The following is a 16,512-nucleotide window of genomic DNA, read 5'->3' as shown; positions in this document are numbered from 1 at the left end:
AGTTCCTCATCGTGTCATCGTGTTATTATTCCTTCATTATTGCCTTTCGAAACGCGATTAAAGACAAGCATCTCTCTAAACTAAAAAATTCTCAACAATAACGAAAAATGATGTATGTATTGAAGTGATAGTTATTTGATAAAACACACACACACACACACACACACACACACACACACACACACTCTTTCTCTCTCTTTCTTCGTGTGATTTAAGTAGTGATACTTTAATAAAAATTAGAAGAGGAAAAAAAAAGTATGAATTATAAAGAGCGATATCATACAAAAGGAAATAAGAAAGATGATACGTAATTTTAATTGTTTTTTGATATTTATATCTTGAGCAATATAAGTATTTTTATAATACTTATTGTTAGATTCAAATGTATCTCGCGTTGTGAATTTGAAATACTTGTATTTGAAATAGAATTTGTATTTTTTATTTTTGTAGAGCAATTAAAAGTATTTTGTACTTCAAGAAGGTTATTTAATTTATCTTGTATTTCAAATATAAATTTAATTTATTTTGTATTTTTAATTACCAAAAAATCCATGACAAGTAACTTAAATTTTTTTAATATAGCACAACGATGCCAGTTTGAAACTGAAATAAATCAATTAATTTGCTCCGGTTCCATCGATAATACGATCTTTATTAGTTAATATAAAAATCTCGATTAAATCCTGATTTTTTTCTATAAAATTTAATTGTTAATACTAGTATATTTTATAACTTTTTTCTGCTCAGTTAGCTAAAAGCCAGCTCAAAATTTCCGTGCAATATTGTAGCACTTAGCTTCATTGAGAAAGTTTAACATTATATATTATCGTAATTAAAAAATCGAATTAAGAAGCATTTTGTATTTCACAGAAGTATTTCATATTTCAAATAAAAAATTTTGAAGTATTTTATATTTCAAATCGAAAGATCAAAAGTATTTTGTATTTCAAATATTTTAATGTTGTATTTTGTCAAGCCCTGTCGACAATTTACACGTAATTTGCTTGTCATTTTGGATCGAGAGTGTGACGTGTGATGCACGAACGATCCGATGGAGACCCGCGAGATGTCCATCGCAAAACCATTTAAATTAGAGTAAAATATAAGAGACGGAACATTCGAAGTAAGTTTAAAAAGCCGAATTAAATGTATTTAAAGGGAAAGAGGGATGGTATGCGGCCTTGACGCTTGTGTTTACATCGTGCGGCGCGCCTTTTTTGTTAACCTGAAGTTGCCGCGCTGACAACTCGCGACGAGCTTCAAGCGGGCGGATAGTAATGTGACGAGCGTCGGTTTCGTGTGTCGTTGCGCTTCGAGAGGCGATCGCCCTTCAAAAATCGCAAAGTTTAATATACTTTCGCGATTAATAGTGTCCGTTCGAAGCAGAGATACAACCTCGCGTGCGTGGATATTAACGCAAGACAGGAGCAACAGGCAATGAGAAGGTACGGGCGAAACTAACCTCTTTAACCTGCGACCCTGCGAATCGAGTACATTTCGCCTCGCGCTTTGCATCTCTCGCCGAGTCGTTTTCCGAAGTTTCGATTGTCATGGAACAGTACCCTTACTCGTCCGTTGCCAATTTCAGATTTGATTGTGAGTGCGCGTGATAAGACACATTGGTCCGAGTGAATCGCATAACGCAAATTCGTTCGTTCGTTCGTCAGTAATCTGCGCATCCTGTGCAATATCGCGTACGGCGTACGGGAGTGTCTCGCAGTGTCGCGCGATAGTAATTAACTCGTCTTCCGTAAGTGATTATCATGTGAGTGCGATGATCTGCGAGGAAGAGGAGGAGGAGGAGGAGGAGGAGAAGGAGGAAGAGGAAGAGGAAGAGGAAGAGACGGAGGCTCGGAGGCATCGGGCGAAGGCAGAGCAACTACGGGGTAAGTGTAATTATCTCTTAACAATTGCGGAGTGTTATAAGCAGGATTGTGCCGTAAATTTTAATTACGTCTAAACGGATTATTTTTACGTATTGCTGATCACCGTGACCGCAATTCTCTTAATTAATTTCCCAACGTTTTCCCATGACATCGACGCACACATTCATACATCCGTGCGTATACGCACAAATGTGTACCGCACGTGCGTCGCACGCGTTCGAAGAAACGCTTGGGCGCGCGCGCGCGCACACACACACCTACACACACACACACCCACACACACACACATACACACACACACACTCTCTCATCGGCGCTCATTAGCTCGATATCGCGCGGACGGCGCGCGGCGTGGCGCGGTGGCGCGAGCGTTACCTTCGCTCTTGCACCTTGCTTTCTCGCGACGGCGACAGGTGCGATCTCGTATCGCTGTCTTCGTTTGTTCGTACGCCGCGCGCCGGTCCCACGTTCGTCCGTCCTCGTCGGTCCTTCCCCGATAATAAGAGACACGTCGCGGTGGAACGGGGCACGTGGCATCGAAATAATTGCGAGAAGCGCTCTCGCGCGTTCGCGAGGAAGAACGCGTCGGAGAAATCGACAGGAGCCCGAGACAGCTCGACCGCGCGCTGCGTCGTAACGCGATAACGGTCGAGTAATATGATAATGTATGATAATGCGAGTTGTATCGACGAATAAGTCAGCTAATGAAGCGGACAGGCGAGGGGCTCTTTCACGTGCGCTAAAATCTTTATTTTTCAATCATCGTGACACTAATTGCTTTTACTTTTAAATTCCTGTCTCAAAGAATCTAATCAGCTTTCATTCGAAAAATGTATAAGGATAAGGCGATTCGAACTTGCAAAGTTTCTTCTTCGTAAGAAGCGCTTCAATGATCGGAACAGATGTTTGGCCAGCGGGACGAATACGGTGGACGAGAAAACATTTTCTATTCTAACTTTTTAATTTTTTGTTGCGTCTGTTTCGCTATATTTGTCGAGTATTATGGAGACGGTTAGAGACTCTTCTCCTTGAAATTAAAAGACTAATAAGGTGGACGATGATGGTAGAAAACGGTGATAATTAAATTATTTAATAAATAAGGAATTATATATATATATATTAACGACATTTTATACTGTTTATCTTACAATGAGAGAAAAAATACCTTAAAACAAAAAAATTGAAATATTTATGTAACGAAAATAAAGAAATAATTTTTAATCAAGTAATTTTTTCTTGCGATTAAAAAAAATATTTATTGTTAGACTGTTTTTATATTTAAGATAATTAGATTTCTTTAGAAAACTCTCATAAGAAAACAAATGCTTGCATCAAAATATATGGTTTTGAGAAAATGTATTTTTTTTCATTAAAATAAAAATTTTCTCTCAGTGTATCTATAGAAATGACATTACACAAATGGAAAGCTTATGTTTAATACATGTATAAGTTGGGATTTATATACATATTTCTATAGATACTATTTGGGAATAGTACATTCAAATTTTTGTGTTATTTAAGGTAGTTAAACCCCAAAGCACATTATTAAAAAATGACATGAATATCGTCTTAATTAAGTAAAATAGATATTAATATATACATATATCGGTAAAATGTGAGGTCAAATTACCATTCCATTTCTGACATATAATCATTTAAACATATGTTTTTTGTAACGATGAGTTAAAAAAAGTACATAGTAATTAGCGTGCCATTAAATAATGAAAACTTTATTGTTGCCAATAATAATATAATAGGCACGTAAGAAGCATTTAATTATATACACATAATTAACAGTTTAACAAAGTTTGTTACGAGATGATATCTCTTACGAGAGATGATGCTCTTACGCCTGATACTAGGCTGCACCGCGATACATCTGTGAAGAAGATATTTCTCTTACGCAGGCGGTAGAGAGACAATTTTGTGCAACGTCGATACTTACAATATAATTAATGTGCCAATTAATTGACGTGATACATTTGAAATGACCGCGATTGACCGCAATCACTAAATCGTTAAAATGTATGCCATTCTCGGTGTTCAACAGGTTTGCTTCATTTTATAATACGAACGATTCATTGATTTTTGTCTTACACTCTAAGAAAAATAATTTATTGAGAAACTAAAGTATTCAGTACGATACACAATTAAATATTGAGTTGGTTTCATTAATTTTTGGTTAAAAAATTTGAATGGTTGGTATGAATGAACTATATCTTTTTTTACACAACTAAATAATTGTTGAATGAACTCAATGTTTAGTTGATCGTATCGGACTAAATATTTTGATTTTTTTTTACACAAATTTTTCTCTCAGTGTACGCCATGATCGCAGCGTACTGTCATTAACTGATGCTGTAAGTTGTTTTGAAGTATTTTTTTGGCCCTTAAAAATGATATCGTACAGACGATCTGGATCGCCGCGCGGACCAAAGGAAAATTAATGAGGAAACGTTAGCGCTCCTGAAAACCTCGGACGATTTCAACAACCGCAGCGTGTCTGTTAATTGAAAACGTGATAATTAGTCTCGGGTGTGCGTGCCGGACGTGCCGGCGCGAGCCACAAAAAGGACAATCGTACGGGCAGAAAGTATCGTGATTAAACGGCCACGCCGACGTTATTTTCTTCACGTATACGCAAATTGCCTGCTGACTCGCATGCGTTAGCGTGCGTTCGAACTTGCTCTTGCCGCGTCATTTTTATCATTTTATGCACCGGCAGCGTGACGCGATCGGTCTTGGGGGCCCTGATGGACCCGTTTCTCCAATCTCAGGTCCGGGCCTTCTCTCTAATCGATTCAACTTCGTAAACATGTCGGAGGTTAATAATAATTTTGCGTGACGCATTTAATACGTTGTATCGTTCGAGTCTCAAACGTGAGGAAAAATACGTCAATATCGAGCATTAATTATGCGCGCTGCTGCTGTGTTGTTTTGGAATAACTTTGAATTAATTGCTACGCAATTAAAACGGTACTTCTGTCGATTCACCTGCATTGCTTAAATATTAACTTCCAAATAACCTTACAAAATGACGTGGTAATTTCTTTGCGATGATAAATGCAATTCGATTGATTGTGATCGATCGTCACGTTATATATTATGCATTTACACGAACGTATAATCGCAATGGCGTGATTTTTACCTTTCGTTTGTCAATTATAATAATATCGGTTAGCATGACAATGCGTAAATTTTGACGTTTATAATTTTGTTCGAAATTCGAATATTTATTTTTTTCTTTTTTCGACGGGTCTTCGGAACTATTCGAAGCCTTCCGGCACGGTGGACGCTGGAATGAGAGGGAGCACCATAAAGCAACTGAATTTTATGGCTTCATAATTTCAAGAAAATCTTAATCACATCGTTAAAGCTAGGGTGCCAGTCGTTTACGACATGGCACTCTTTCATCCTTTCATGCAATTATGTAACGAAGAATTCAGACTCCTCCGAATTCTTGATTAGTTATTATTGACCATTGAAATTTTTTCGATAACTTTAACCTTTCCTCTCGTAAATGGAACATCGAAACGCAATAACAATAATGATATTGAACACTCATGTAAATGAATACTTGGAAGGAAACTATTTACCTTAAGTATATCTTTTGTTAAATTAATAATCTTTGATAATTTTTAGTGACTGGAAGTAGAATATCTCTTTCCAATAAAAAAAAAACATTTAGAATATAACAAAAAACGAGGAAAATAAGTAGAAAGAATCATACGTGAGTGTTAATACGAAAATATGTTTGTATAAATATCGTATATATATTTATATATATTTGAACGACCGCGAAATAAAAAACCGTGAAATGTACGTTTCGGCTCTTACTCGAGAGCCCACCTCAGCATTCGAATGCGACGCAGAATGCGAACAAAAAGGAAATAAAGAGTCGGATTCTCTCAATTTATTTCGTTCACGGTATTTTGCATCACATCCGTATGATAAGAAAGGCTCGAAGAGTCGAAACATTTGGCGTTTTTTATTTCGCGGTTATTCAATTACGTACAACATTTATATAAATATATTTTCGCCCCAATACTTGCGTATGATTCTCACTAGCCCGCACTTACTTCTCTTGTGTTTTGTTATAATTTTCGGAATCCTAATCATTAATTAATTTTGAACATATTTTAACATTTGTCGTATTTATGAGTAATTACATTGATGTCCTTTTAATTAGAAAAGCAGGGCACAAAAGTTAATATAAAGGCGTTAAATCGAACTTTAATTTAACATATAGACAATTGGTAAAACTCGTTAGGGTAGCTAACGACTCGAAAAAGAGAAGCCAGCTTGCGCGGGAAGACGAATTCGTTGTCAAATTGTCTAACAGCGGGACGGCGGTTATTATCAAGATGGTATAGCCCGGTTGTGTGTGCTGTGTATCGTCGGAGGCAGCGATCATCTTTTCTCGGCGCGCACGCTGCCCGGGCGCACTCGATTTATCGCTGAAAACAATCTTGGATGTGTTCCTGCGCTTCCTATCCGAGCCTAGAATCACTCCAGAGTTGTTAACGAGGACCAAAAAGGGGCATCGTTCTTTCGCGTGGCTAATGTAGGATCCATCGAAATTAATTCGATCGTCAGTCTCAAAAACGGCGGTTGCTCGCGATAATTACTCTCTACGGTAAATCTTGAGGATCTTACAATTTAATTTGATTGTCAGTTCGAAAACTGAAGTTTTTCGATGACTAAATTCGTTATTTTAAGAGGAACGTTACTTCGAACTTGTTTCGCTCTCACGGAATAGAAAATGTAATTTTCAAACGCACTAATACAATTTCATAAGAATATTTTGTTATTTTGAAAAGTATGTAATATACAAAGCAAGTATATGACTGTAACAGACACATTTTTCATTTACAAGTGTGTATTTGAAACAAGAAATGAGAAACAATTGCATGCGATAATTTTTAATGCGTCATGATAAATCAAGAACCGATATTATTTGGGTCAATGCATACGAATGCTATTTCCATTTTAATTAGCTGTATTTTTCCATATTTCAATTCAATACATTTAATTTAAAATTTTGCAAGTTGTGACTTAATTAATGTTCTTTTTTTAATACAAAAAGTAGTTACCGTAGAGCAAATCAATTGACTTTGTCGATTGTTGTAGCAGTTGGGAATAGCGGAAGGATCGATTTTCGAAATGGTAGAGTAGATTGAAATGCGTCCGCCAATAAGATCCGGATGTATTTATCGAGGGTCGAGGGATCTACGGGATTGGAGAGAAAGAGAGAATTGTATATCGATCTAACATCGAGACCGAGTGCGTAACGGTGCATTTTACAAATAGGGTACATAAAGGGAAGGAACGGCTTCCCCCCCCCCATTATTTCCTATCCAAACGAGTCCCTCTAGAGTCGGTCCCTCATCCTCGCGACTTTCGATGAATCGGGTGCGTTCATCATTCGCGATCACAGATTAAATCTACAAGGGCAGCCTGACGAAAAATTTTGCCGAAATCTAACGTCGTCCTTTGACCGTTTTGATCTGAGCCAAGATTATCAGCCAAATTTCTGCTATCGATCTCTTGCAAATTTTTTTTTAAATTGCAAAAAGTATCAGATTTCACTATTATTTTTTAGCTGCAAGAGTACACAGAGTTTAGTAAAGTTACAATTAAAAATTATGTATGATTCTATATATTTCTTCTGTATATTTCTTTGGTATATGAACAAAATTAAACGTGCATAATAGATATTTGAAGTACACGAGGAGATAATGAGAAAAACAAGTAAAAAGTTTACAATATTATAATTATTTTATGTTAATATATGCACAAATATAGCTTATAGTTAAAAATATATTTTTTGAACATATTTTTTTAATACTTTTAATTTAACTAGAAGGATTTAAACAAAAATTAAAATATAAATTATCATTTTTTTCCAGAACTCTTTAAATTTATGTACAATGCCAGTAATCGATATGAGATAATACAGATAAAAGAATTTGAGAAAAAATTATAGATGCCTAATAATTTGGGTTCACTGTATAAGTTGTTACAAGGATGAGAATTTAATTTTTTTGTAATATACATATATATTCTGTAATATATTTTCTGAATTTTTTAGTCATTTTGAGAAACCTCTAGCAGACATAATTTCAAGAGCTCCTAATCATGTCAAAGTAACGTTTACTTAACGTTTACTATTGCAAACTCTATTCGTCACACTTCGATCTCTGCGCGGCTCATTACCTTGGATAGAACACGATTAATTCGACGTAAGTGTATCGCATCAATTTCCACGGCGTTATCGAAAGAGGAGCGCCGCGCCACGGCGGTCGTCGCGACGGGAAGATCGATCGGCAGTATGGGCGATCGTTCGATCAGACGTGGTGCGTCCGATACCTGCTTCGATACCCGCGTCGTCGGCGAACGTCGGCCGCGTTCGCCACGGGTGCCGAAAAAAAAGGACCGGACGGGCGCACGCACTCACGCACTCACGCACTCACGCACGCACGCACGCACGCACGACGCACGCACCCGTGCATTCACACGCATGCCCGCGCAGTTCGTGGGCTCGGAAGCGAGCGAAAGAGGGAGAGAGATGGGGAATCCTGCTCGAGATGAGACGAGAATGACCGGGGGCAGCGCACGCGAGTCTGTAATGATACACCGCGGAAAGGAGGGATAGAGCCCGCGACCAGCTCGATGGAAAAAGAGAGTGGACACTCTCTGGCGCGAGCGAGCGGAATTTCGCGTGCAGAATTACGTACCTACCAGTGGTCGAACCGATCAGATCGAGGAATCGCCCCAAAAATTCGAGTCCCTAAATTCTTGAAAACTGTTTGTAGAAATAAAAAGGAGAATGGCACGCAGTAAAAATTAAGAATAAATAAGTATAGATTTTAACTGGTTTTAAATTCACGTTAGTACGCTGAGAAAAAACTGCCGAAGAACTAAAATATTTAGTCCTATACGTTCAACTAAATATTGAGTTGGTTTAGTTAATTTTTGATTATAAAAAAACTTGAATGGTCGACGTGAATAAACTACAACTTTTTTATGTAACTAAACAACTGTTGAATTAACTTAATGTTTAGTTGATCGTATCGGACTAAATATTTTAGTTTTTCAACAAATTTTTGTTCTCAATGTGTGTACGCTTAATTTTATTCAATATTATTATGATTCGTGGAAAGGTTACAAAAAATTGGTGGGCCTTAAAGAAAATCAATTCGACACTGCGTCTCGCGTCACTGACCGCCGACGTGATGGAAGAAGAAACTTTTTCAATTTACGGTGCAATGGTAAATTAAAAGTATTCTTCCAAAGAGGATCCTACGGCTGCGCTATTCGGTATTGTGCCATCTCGATAATAATAATAACAGTTCTCTCTAATCTACTGATTGTAGTCGCTAATGGAAGGTGGATTGATCGTTGAAGCGTAGATTACTTTGTCCTCAAGACGAAGCTCGACAGAGTCAACGTCTTTCGCAAATTCAATAGAATCACCGTTGTAAATCGGTTTATTATCTCCGGAAAGGCACAAAATCGCTTCGTCGATAGCCACGCGATTCGGAAAAAAAGAGCGTCTTTGATCTCTTTGGGGGAACGAGTTGGTTGGGATAGCGCTGTGAACAGGATCGGCAATCAATTTAGCTTCAACGTCTTCGATCGCGCGCCCTGATCGATCATTCACTCGTGTGAAAGCTTTTTCGGACGCGACGGGGAAATCGCCCGCCGGCAAGACTCATTCCATCCTTTCGCTCGACTTTCTGCATCCATATGAGGATGCACTCGCCGCGTCGATTTCGATGCGGCTAATGTGTATCGGTCGGTCAGACATGAATGACGTTGCACACTCGGGACTCGGGATTCGCTCGCTTATTATCGCGTCGCACGTAGCCGCAATCGTTTATTACGCTACATAACGCGTTATGCAGAACATGAAAAAAAAAACTGAAAATAAAATAAAATTGTCAAGGATTGATCGGAGTAATAGGATTTAAGGAAATGCACCTCGCTGAGAGATTACGTACGCTAAAAGCGATGGTTACCGTCAATGATCGTTTACGATTTTCTGACGAAATAACGGCTCGAGAAAATTCTCGGTTACTCGTCGGCGATCACGCGAGAAAGGGGCGATCGCCGTTGGGATGGGTGCATATGCAGCAGTCACACATTGTGTATCGCGCCGGAATTACGTACGGCGTACAAATTGTCGACGGATAAACGAAGATAATTTGGCGCTCTCGGGGAAGTCGCCAATTATCATAATTCCGCGAATGCCACAATTTCCAAATGCAAGAGTTGCAAGCGGCAACGTTTCAGCGGGAATGCATATGTACGTGACCTGTTCTTTCTCGGTCGAAACGCGCGGACGGATGGACGGACGAACGGACGGACGGCGGCCGCGCCGCTGTGCTGTGCGTGAAAAGGGCGGGGAGGAGCTGCATCAACGACGAAGGGTAACACGAGATAAGAGGGAGAGGTACATACGTATTCTCCATTTGTTACAGATTCCTCTCTCTCTCTCTCTCTCTCTCTGCAGAACAAGCAGAAAATGCGCTGCGAACGTAATTACGCGTCGTCGGCAGGCAACATTCGATGGGTTAATGCGGCCGCGCGATATTAAAGTATTTATCGCGTGCAAGAGGTAGAGACAAGATGTAATTTCACGTCGGACGCCATGCGCGTAACGCCTCGCGTCGGACGCAGTCCTGTTTTTGCAGATCTTAAATTCCACGTTGTTGTGTTTTCGGCCGAACGCCGCGCCGCCGCCGCCGCCGCCGCCGCCGCCGCCGCCTTTATCACAAATTGATTCCGCGTGAAGAGAGTCAGAGAGGGAACGGACGACGACGATTCCTCTCTCGCTAGGCGAGGAAGAAGTAGCAATTTATTTGACCGCTCAGGTAGCAATTTATGCCCACCCGTATCTCTACTCTCGCGACAACGGACGACAAGTAAAACATTTGTGTTGAAAATTTCGCGACCAAGGCAAAGTTGGGTAGCAGTCAAAGTTATCGTAATTCATGTAATGCGACGGATAACTGTGGTACACGGTACACACCGCACGGAGGAAGCACACGCGGGCGCGAGAGATGCGGCTTCGGTAAATTATCGGGAGATAAACGTGGCGGTAATTTAGCGCGACTTTGCCAATTACCGCGCTTCTAAGAATGCCGCAATTTTGATACGCGTGCGTGCGGTTGCGGTCGCGCTCTTAATGGGCCAACGTGTCCACAACCAGTTTCGTGAATGAAACAGTGTTGCGGGACGGGCGAAAAGAAAAAATTAAGATGACCAACATGAGCGTAAATATCGGCAGAGACAAAGAGATAACTGACGGTCTCTCATGCTCTCAGCCGATTTCCGATACCGTGTTTCTTACCGATCGACAGCAGAATTGTACGTACGAGAGTAATGCAATTGCGTGCCACGGAAAATGCAATTGTGCTGACGCGAAATTCCGGGATGAGTATCGATACAAAATGCAACGATCATGCACTTAGCGCACGTGACGTCGAAACGTATCGTTATTTTCCACTTACACTAGGATGATCGAACGTGAAATACGCGTAACATTAGCATTGATTTCCGCGCTGTCATTATTTTAAAACTTTAGCAGAATTTACGCAAAATTATTCATGTTTGCACAGTGGTTTAATTGAAATACAATGGGCTATCTGTTAAATATTTCAAACGACGTCGATTGTCGAAACTCATGCTGATTAAACAAAAATTGCGACATATTGCGACATATTGACAATAATTAATATACCTATAAGACTATGAAATGTATAACATAATTATAAAATCAAGAAAAAGGGCAACAACGGTTATAGCCGATCTTCCTACTCAAATAATAATTTCGTAGGTGTTATATTTTTTAATTCTTCGAATTGCGCTTATTTATTTTTAATTATCTTGAAACTCTTGGGTTGAATCAGAAAAATAATATCACAGTATTAAATCGACAAAATTCATTTAATAATACTGATGCTATAGGTACAGGTCTGGGCAAAAAGTATTTAAAATACAAAATATTGGCAATCTTTCGATTGCACAAGCTTGTACATTGTATTTTGCGAGGGGGAATTCACAACCCAAAATTTTGTACACCAATGCCGATTTTTGGCATTGCTGTAAAACACTGCCGACATTTTTGTACACTGCCGACAATGCTTATTGTTAGTCAATGCCTACAATGCCGTCAATCCTATATTAAAATTAAGGCAATGCCATGCAATTATGAGCACTACCGCGTGCCCATTATCATACGCCAATGCCTGCACAAGAATTCTAAAGCTTTCCCGAAGTATTCAAAAATTTTTGTGCTCAACCCCATGATCGACTCTGAAGTGAGCTCACCACTCCCCAACCACTGACGACAATGCCGTCAATATTATAGGTCACTGCTTACTTTTTTCGGCAGTCCACTGCCGAAATTTTGTACACCAATGCCGGCTGTGAATTTCCCCTCGGTATTTTGTATTTCAAATACTTTTCGCTCAGCCTTATAAAATATCAACGTTGCAATACTAGATTAACGTTCTCTTTAACAAATTCCCGTTTAAATAAAATATTATCAATTTCAATTTTCTGAAAAAAAAGAGTTAGACAGTTTACTTTCTAGATAAGAAAAATATAAGTCAATGATTAGGCATTTTTTTATTGTTGGGAATTATTTCGAAGCTGTGCAACTTTTTCTTCAATTTCACAAATACAACAAATGATTTATATCAACTTAATAAATTAAGATATGCGATCGAGCACAAGTATTCCCATGCATATATATTTACAAAATAATCTTATAACTTTATAATCAGTAATCGCTGTACGCAGATATGCATTTTCTGGAATGCATCTCAGGCGATCTATTATAATTTCCGTACACAATGTGTCGCACATTTATTATATAACTCGTGCGGCATGGCATTTACCGAGTTCTCACTTTCCCGTCCATCCCGACGTACGCGAACCCTCCTTCTTCTTCGGCGGGCAACACTGTTGCAGTCGGTGCAAGGCGCGCGCGGCGCACACGCACGTCGAGAAAATAAAACACCGCCACCGCCCCGGGAGCGCATTTCACGATACGCCGCTCTGCCCGAGAAAGGGATCGACCACACGGCGGGTTGGACAAAGATGAAGAACCCGGGTTCGGTGGGAACCCAAGAAGTTGCTGCCGGTCCCGCTGCCGTTGCTGCTCCTAGCGATGGGAACCAATCGCGCTCGACCACTCGACTTCTAGTTTTTTAACGGAAAGTTTGAAACAGCACGTCGAACATTATCAATTGCGTTTTACTTTCCCGATTATCTAATTTATTTATGATTAATAACGTTTTTGTTTCCCTAAAAAAAAGTGTTTATCAAGAAAATTTGTTAAGAAAAGGAGGGGGGATTGAGACACTTTTCAGTAGCTTCAATAAGAAAATGAAGATGGTAACAATAATTTGTCAGATGTTAATTTAATACTTTTTAATTTTAATTTGTTAATACTTTTTACTCGATGTATGTATACATAGCGATGTATGAAGCTTTAACAATTATTTTTATTTCCAATTTATAGAAATTCTTAAAAGTTGCTAAACGAAAGTCATATTTTATCGGCCTGTTGCTAACCATACGTACGGAGCATCGAACACTTTTCACGTTTGCTACGTTAAAGCCCAAAGGCTAAAGTCTTCTTCGCACCTGATTATTGGGAGCGGTAAAAAATAGCGGTGTAGTCCTAAATTTACCCGCGCCGAAGCTCGTTCCTCTTCGCAACCACAATGTATTAAGTAACAATTACCGACCGCAAGCGCAGCATCTACGCGCGATCATCCGGCTGCATATTGCTGGCAAAAAATGTATTATTCCGTCAATTACGTAAGATTCAAGTGTCGATTCGCGATTGCCACGTATCTTACCGCCGCTGCAGAAACAAGAGCTAGTAGATGATCGGACGGGATGCACCCATCCCATACGATTATCTCGGCTATTATAAACAGACTCTAAAAGAAGCAACTCGAAGTGATGAGAAAGGGGAATCGCAAGCCCCGAAGAGATCGGGAGAAGACGAAGAAGAGATTCTCTTTTGAAAGGGGGTGGAAGTGATGTGAGATAGCCATCGGCATTCCGTGGAAGGAAAGCGCAGGAAGATGGCGGGAATGGCGGGAGGATGAGAGATGGATAAAAGGAGGAGAGAAGAGAAAGAGAGAGAGAGAGAGAGAGAGAGAGAGAAGATAAGAGCGAACGTGGCGGTCGCGTGGCCGGCAAAGAGGCGCGCGCGCGTGTGCACGAGAGAGACTCATCACGATGTTTATTCCGGTTGGGTTGTTTATCAGCCGGTATATCGAAGCTCATTTCGACCAACGGGAGAGTTGCACTCCACTAACATTAGTAAAGATACCACGACACTTCTCGGTTAATTCAATATATGGTTCAATTTCATCCTAATTATACCCTTCGATATTCTCGCTCTTCGTCTCTTTCCATTCGCGCGTCGCTCGACAGTGTCCCAAAAATGTGCGGCATATAATCTCACTAGGATTCCAGCCCTTCCACCATCTAATTTTATGAATAAAAGTTACGATTTTTCTTCAGCGGCATTTATATTATCTCATCTAAATTGGAATTAATAAGAGCGCTTTTATCTTGCGCCAATCTCCTTCAATTTCACGACCTCTCTCGTTTAATCCGTAGCCGGATCAGAAATAATATTCTTGATATAATTATAAATACTTGTTTCGGCTTTTGGTTCAAGTATACGACGATGTAAAGTGTATATCGGCCATTTTTCTTTTTCCTTTTGCACCGTCGAGAAGGAATGCGCGTCTCTTTCGGCTTCTGAGTCGTGGGTGTTTGGATGTCTTCCCGCGTCTTCGACATCTTCACTTTTTACGGTGTTCTCGCCAAGTTTGAGGACAACGTCCAACTGTAAAAAAATTATTCAGAGAGAGAGTCAAACCATTATGATTCGCAATATCTGGGTGGCGTTTTCGTGTAAAAGTTTGACGAGGGATGCCATGGAATTCGTAAACTTTGCTCGAGAGACGAGATCACTTCCTGCTCGCGATACCAATGCAATTTACGCGCGACGGCGGCAAAGCGAGTATAACGAGAATATTACCAATTTGTAGTGACGCATCAAGCGATGGAAAGGACAGGCGGGAGATAACGATCCGGCTTCTTCGTTACTCGTAACACGGCCGAGGCGATTTGACGCGCGGCAATTACCGGTGACATCTTCATTATCTCACCCACGAGGATCGGCTCGTGGTGGATCTTGAGTGTCCCCATGAAAATGTACATATATATACATGTATATACATATATAGTAGAGGCTGCTTCTTTCGCGGGATCGTTACAGCGCTTTAAATCCCTCCGGGAGCGCTCGCGTCGTGCTCGTCGTGCTCGTTTCCAAGGTCGACTCGATGCTCCCGGGTGTAATTTCGACTTTTAATGCCCGTTGCAACCTACCACTAGGTGCGCCGAATGTTCGCCGAGGTCTCGTTACCGGGACTTAACCCGGGCTCGTTGTTTATCCATGCACGTGCGCGCGGCACACGCACTCGCCCGCGCGTGAACGTAAAGTTCGAAAGACGAAAGGAGGCACTGGCCGCGGCGTTTGTTCCGCTCGGGCCCTCAAATGATTTGGGAGCACTCGGCTCGGTTTGTAGGTTCGTATGCCACGGGGCCAGTAGGCTCTCGTCTCTGTGTGTCGAGAGGCCGTGAGTACGTGTGCGTGCCATCGGACACGCGCGTGCTCGCGGACCGACTGGGTCCGCGAGCACGAGCCGCGCTTCGGTTTTAATTCGCGCTGATCCAAATTGAGTATTGGGGTCGTTGGACGGAGATGAAATATAAGAATAATGCTAGCTTTCAATAAGTAATTTCTTTTGTCTCTGTATATGTACATACTATATAACTCTCTTATTTATCAGATAAATATTCTTATTGTTTCTTTTTTCAATCAAATTTTTCAATGTGAAAAAGATCTACAAGTAATACACCGAGAGAAAAAATTATTTTTATTAAATTTTTATAATTATTCAGTTGAGCACCTTGCAATGAAATGTTTATTAAATGTAAAGGAATATTTATTTAATACAAGAACTACTATTTCAATTTAACTATTATTTCTTTTATTGAGGAAATATTTATGTACCTTATGTAAATATTTCATTGTAATTATTCAAACAAATAGTGATTAAAATTTAGTAATTTTTTTCTCTCCGTGTATGTAACAAAAAATGAAAAATTTGTTTCAACACGTTTCACAAGAAATATTTTTGTACTCAAAGTATTGTAACACATCAATTTATTTATTTATTATAATTATTATAACTATTTTTCTTTTTTTGCACTACACGCTTACTCTCTCTCCCTTTTTTTTCTATTTCTGTTCCGTTTTTTTTCTCTCATTTTTGGTCTTTTTCTCTTTCTCTCTCTTCATCTTGTTCTATCTATCTTCTTCTTCAGCTTTCTCTTTCTTACATTAATAATTGCGCCGTCGAAACCTGTCCGGTTTATACTCGGCCGGAGTGCAAAGGGAGGAGTAGCACGCGGACCCGCTCGTTGCCGCTCGTCTGAGGTACTGGTAATTGTCGGAGCCTCTCTTTCGGGTCCTCGTTAGATCCGCTCCGCTTGGTTCGTCGTGGGTCCGGAGAGTGCTGCT

This window comes from Solenopsis invicta, chromosome 8 (assembly GCF_016802725.1).
Source record: "Solenopsis invicta isolate M01_SB chromosome 8, UNIL_Sinv_3.0, whole genome shotgun sequence".
Lineage (NCBI taxonomy): Eukaryota > Metazoa > Arthropoda > Insecta > Hymenoptera > Formicidae > Solenopsis > Solenopsis invicta.
This window is presented reverse-complemented; position numbering follows the sequence as displayed.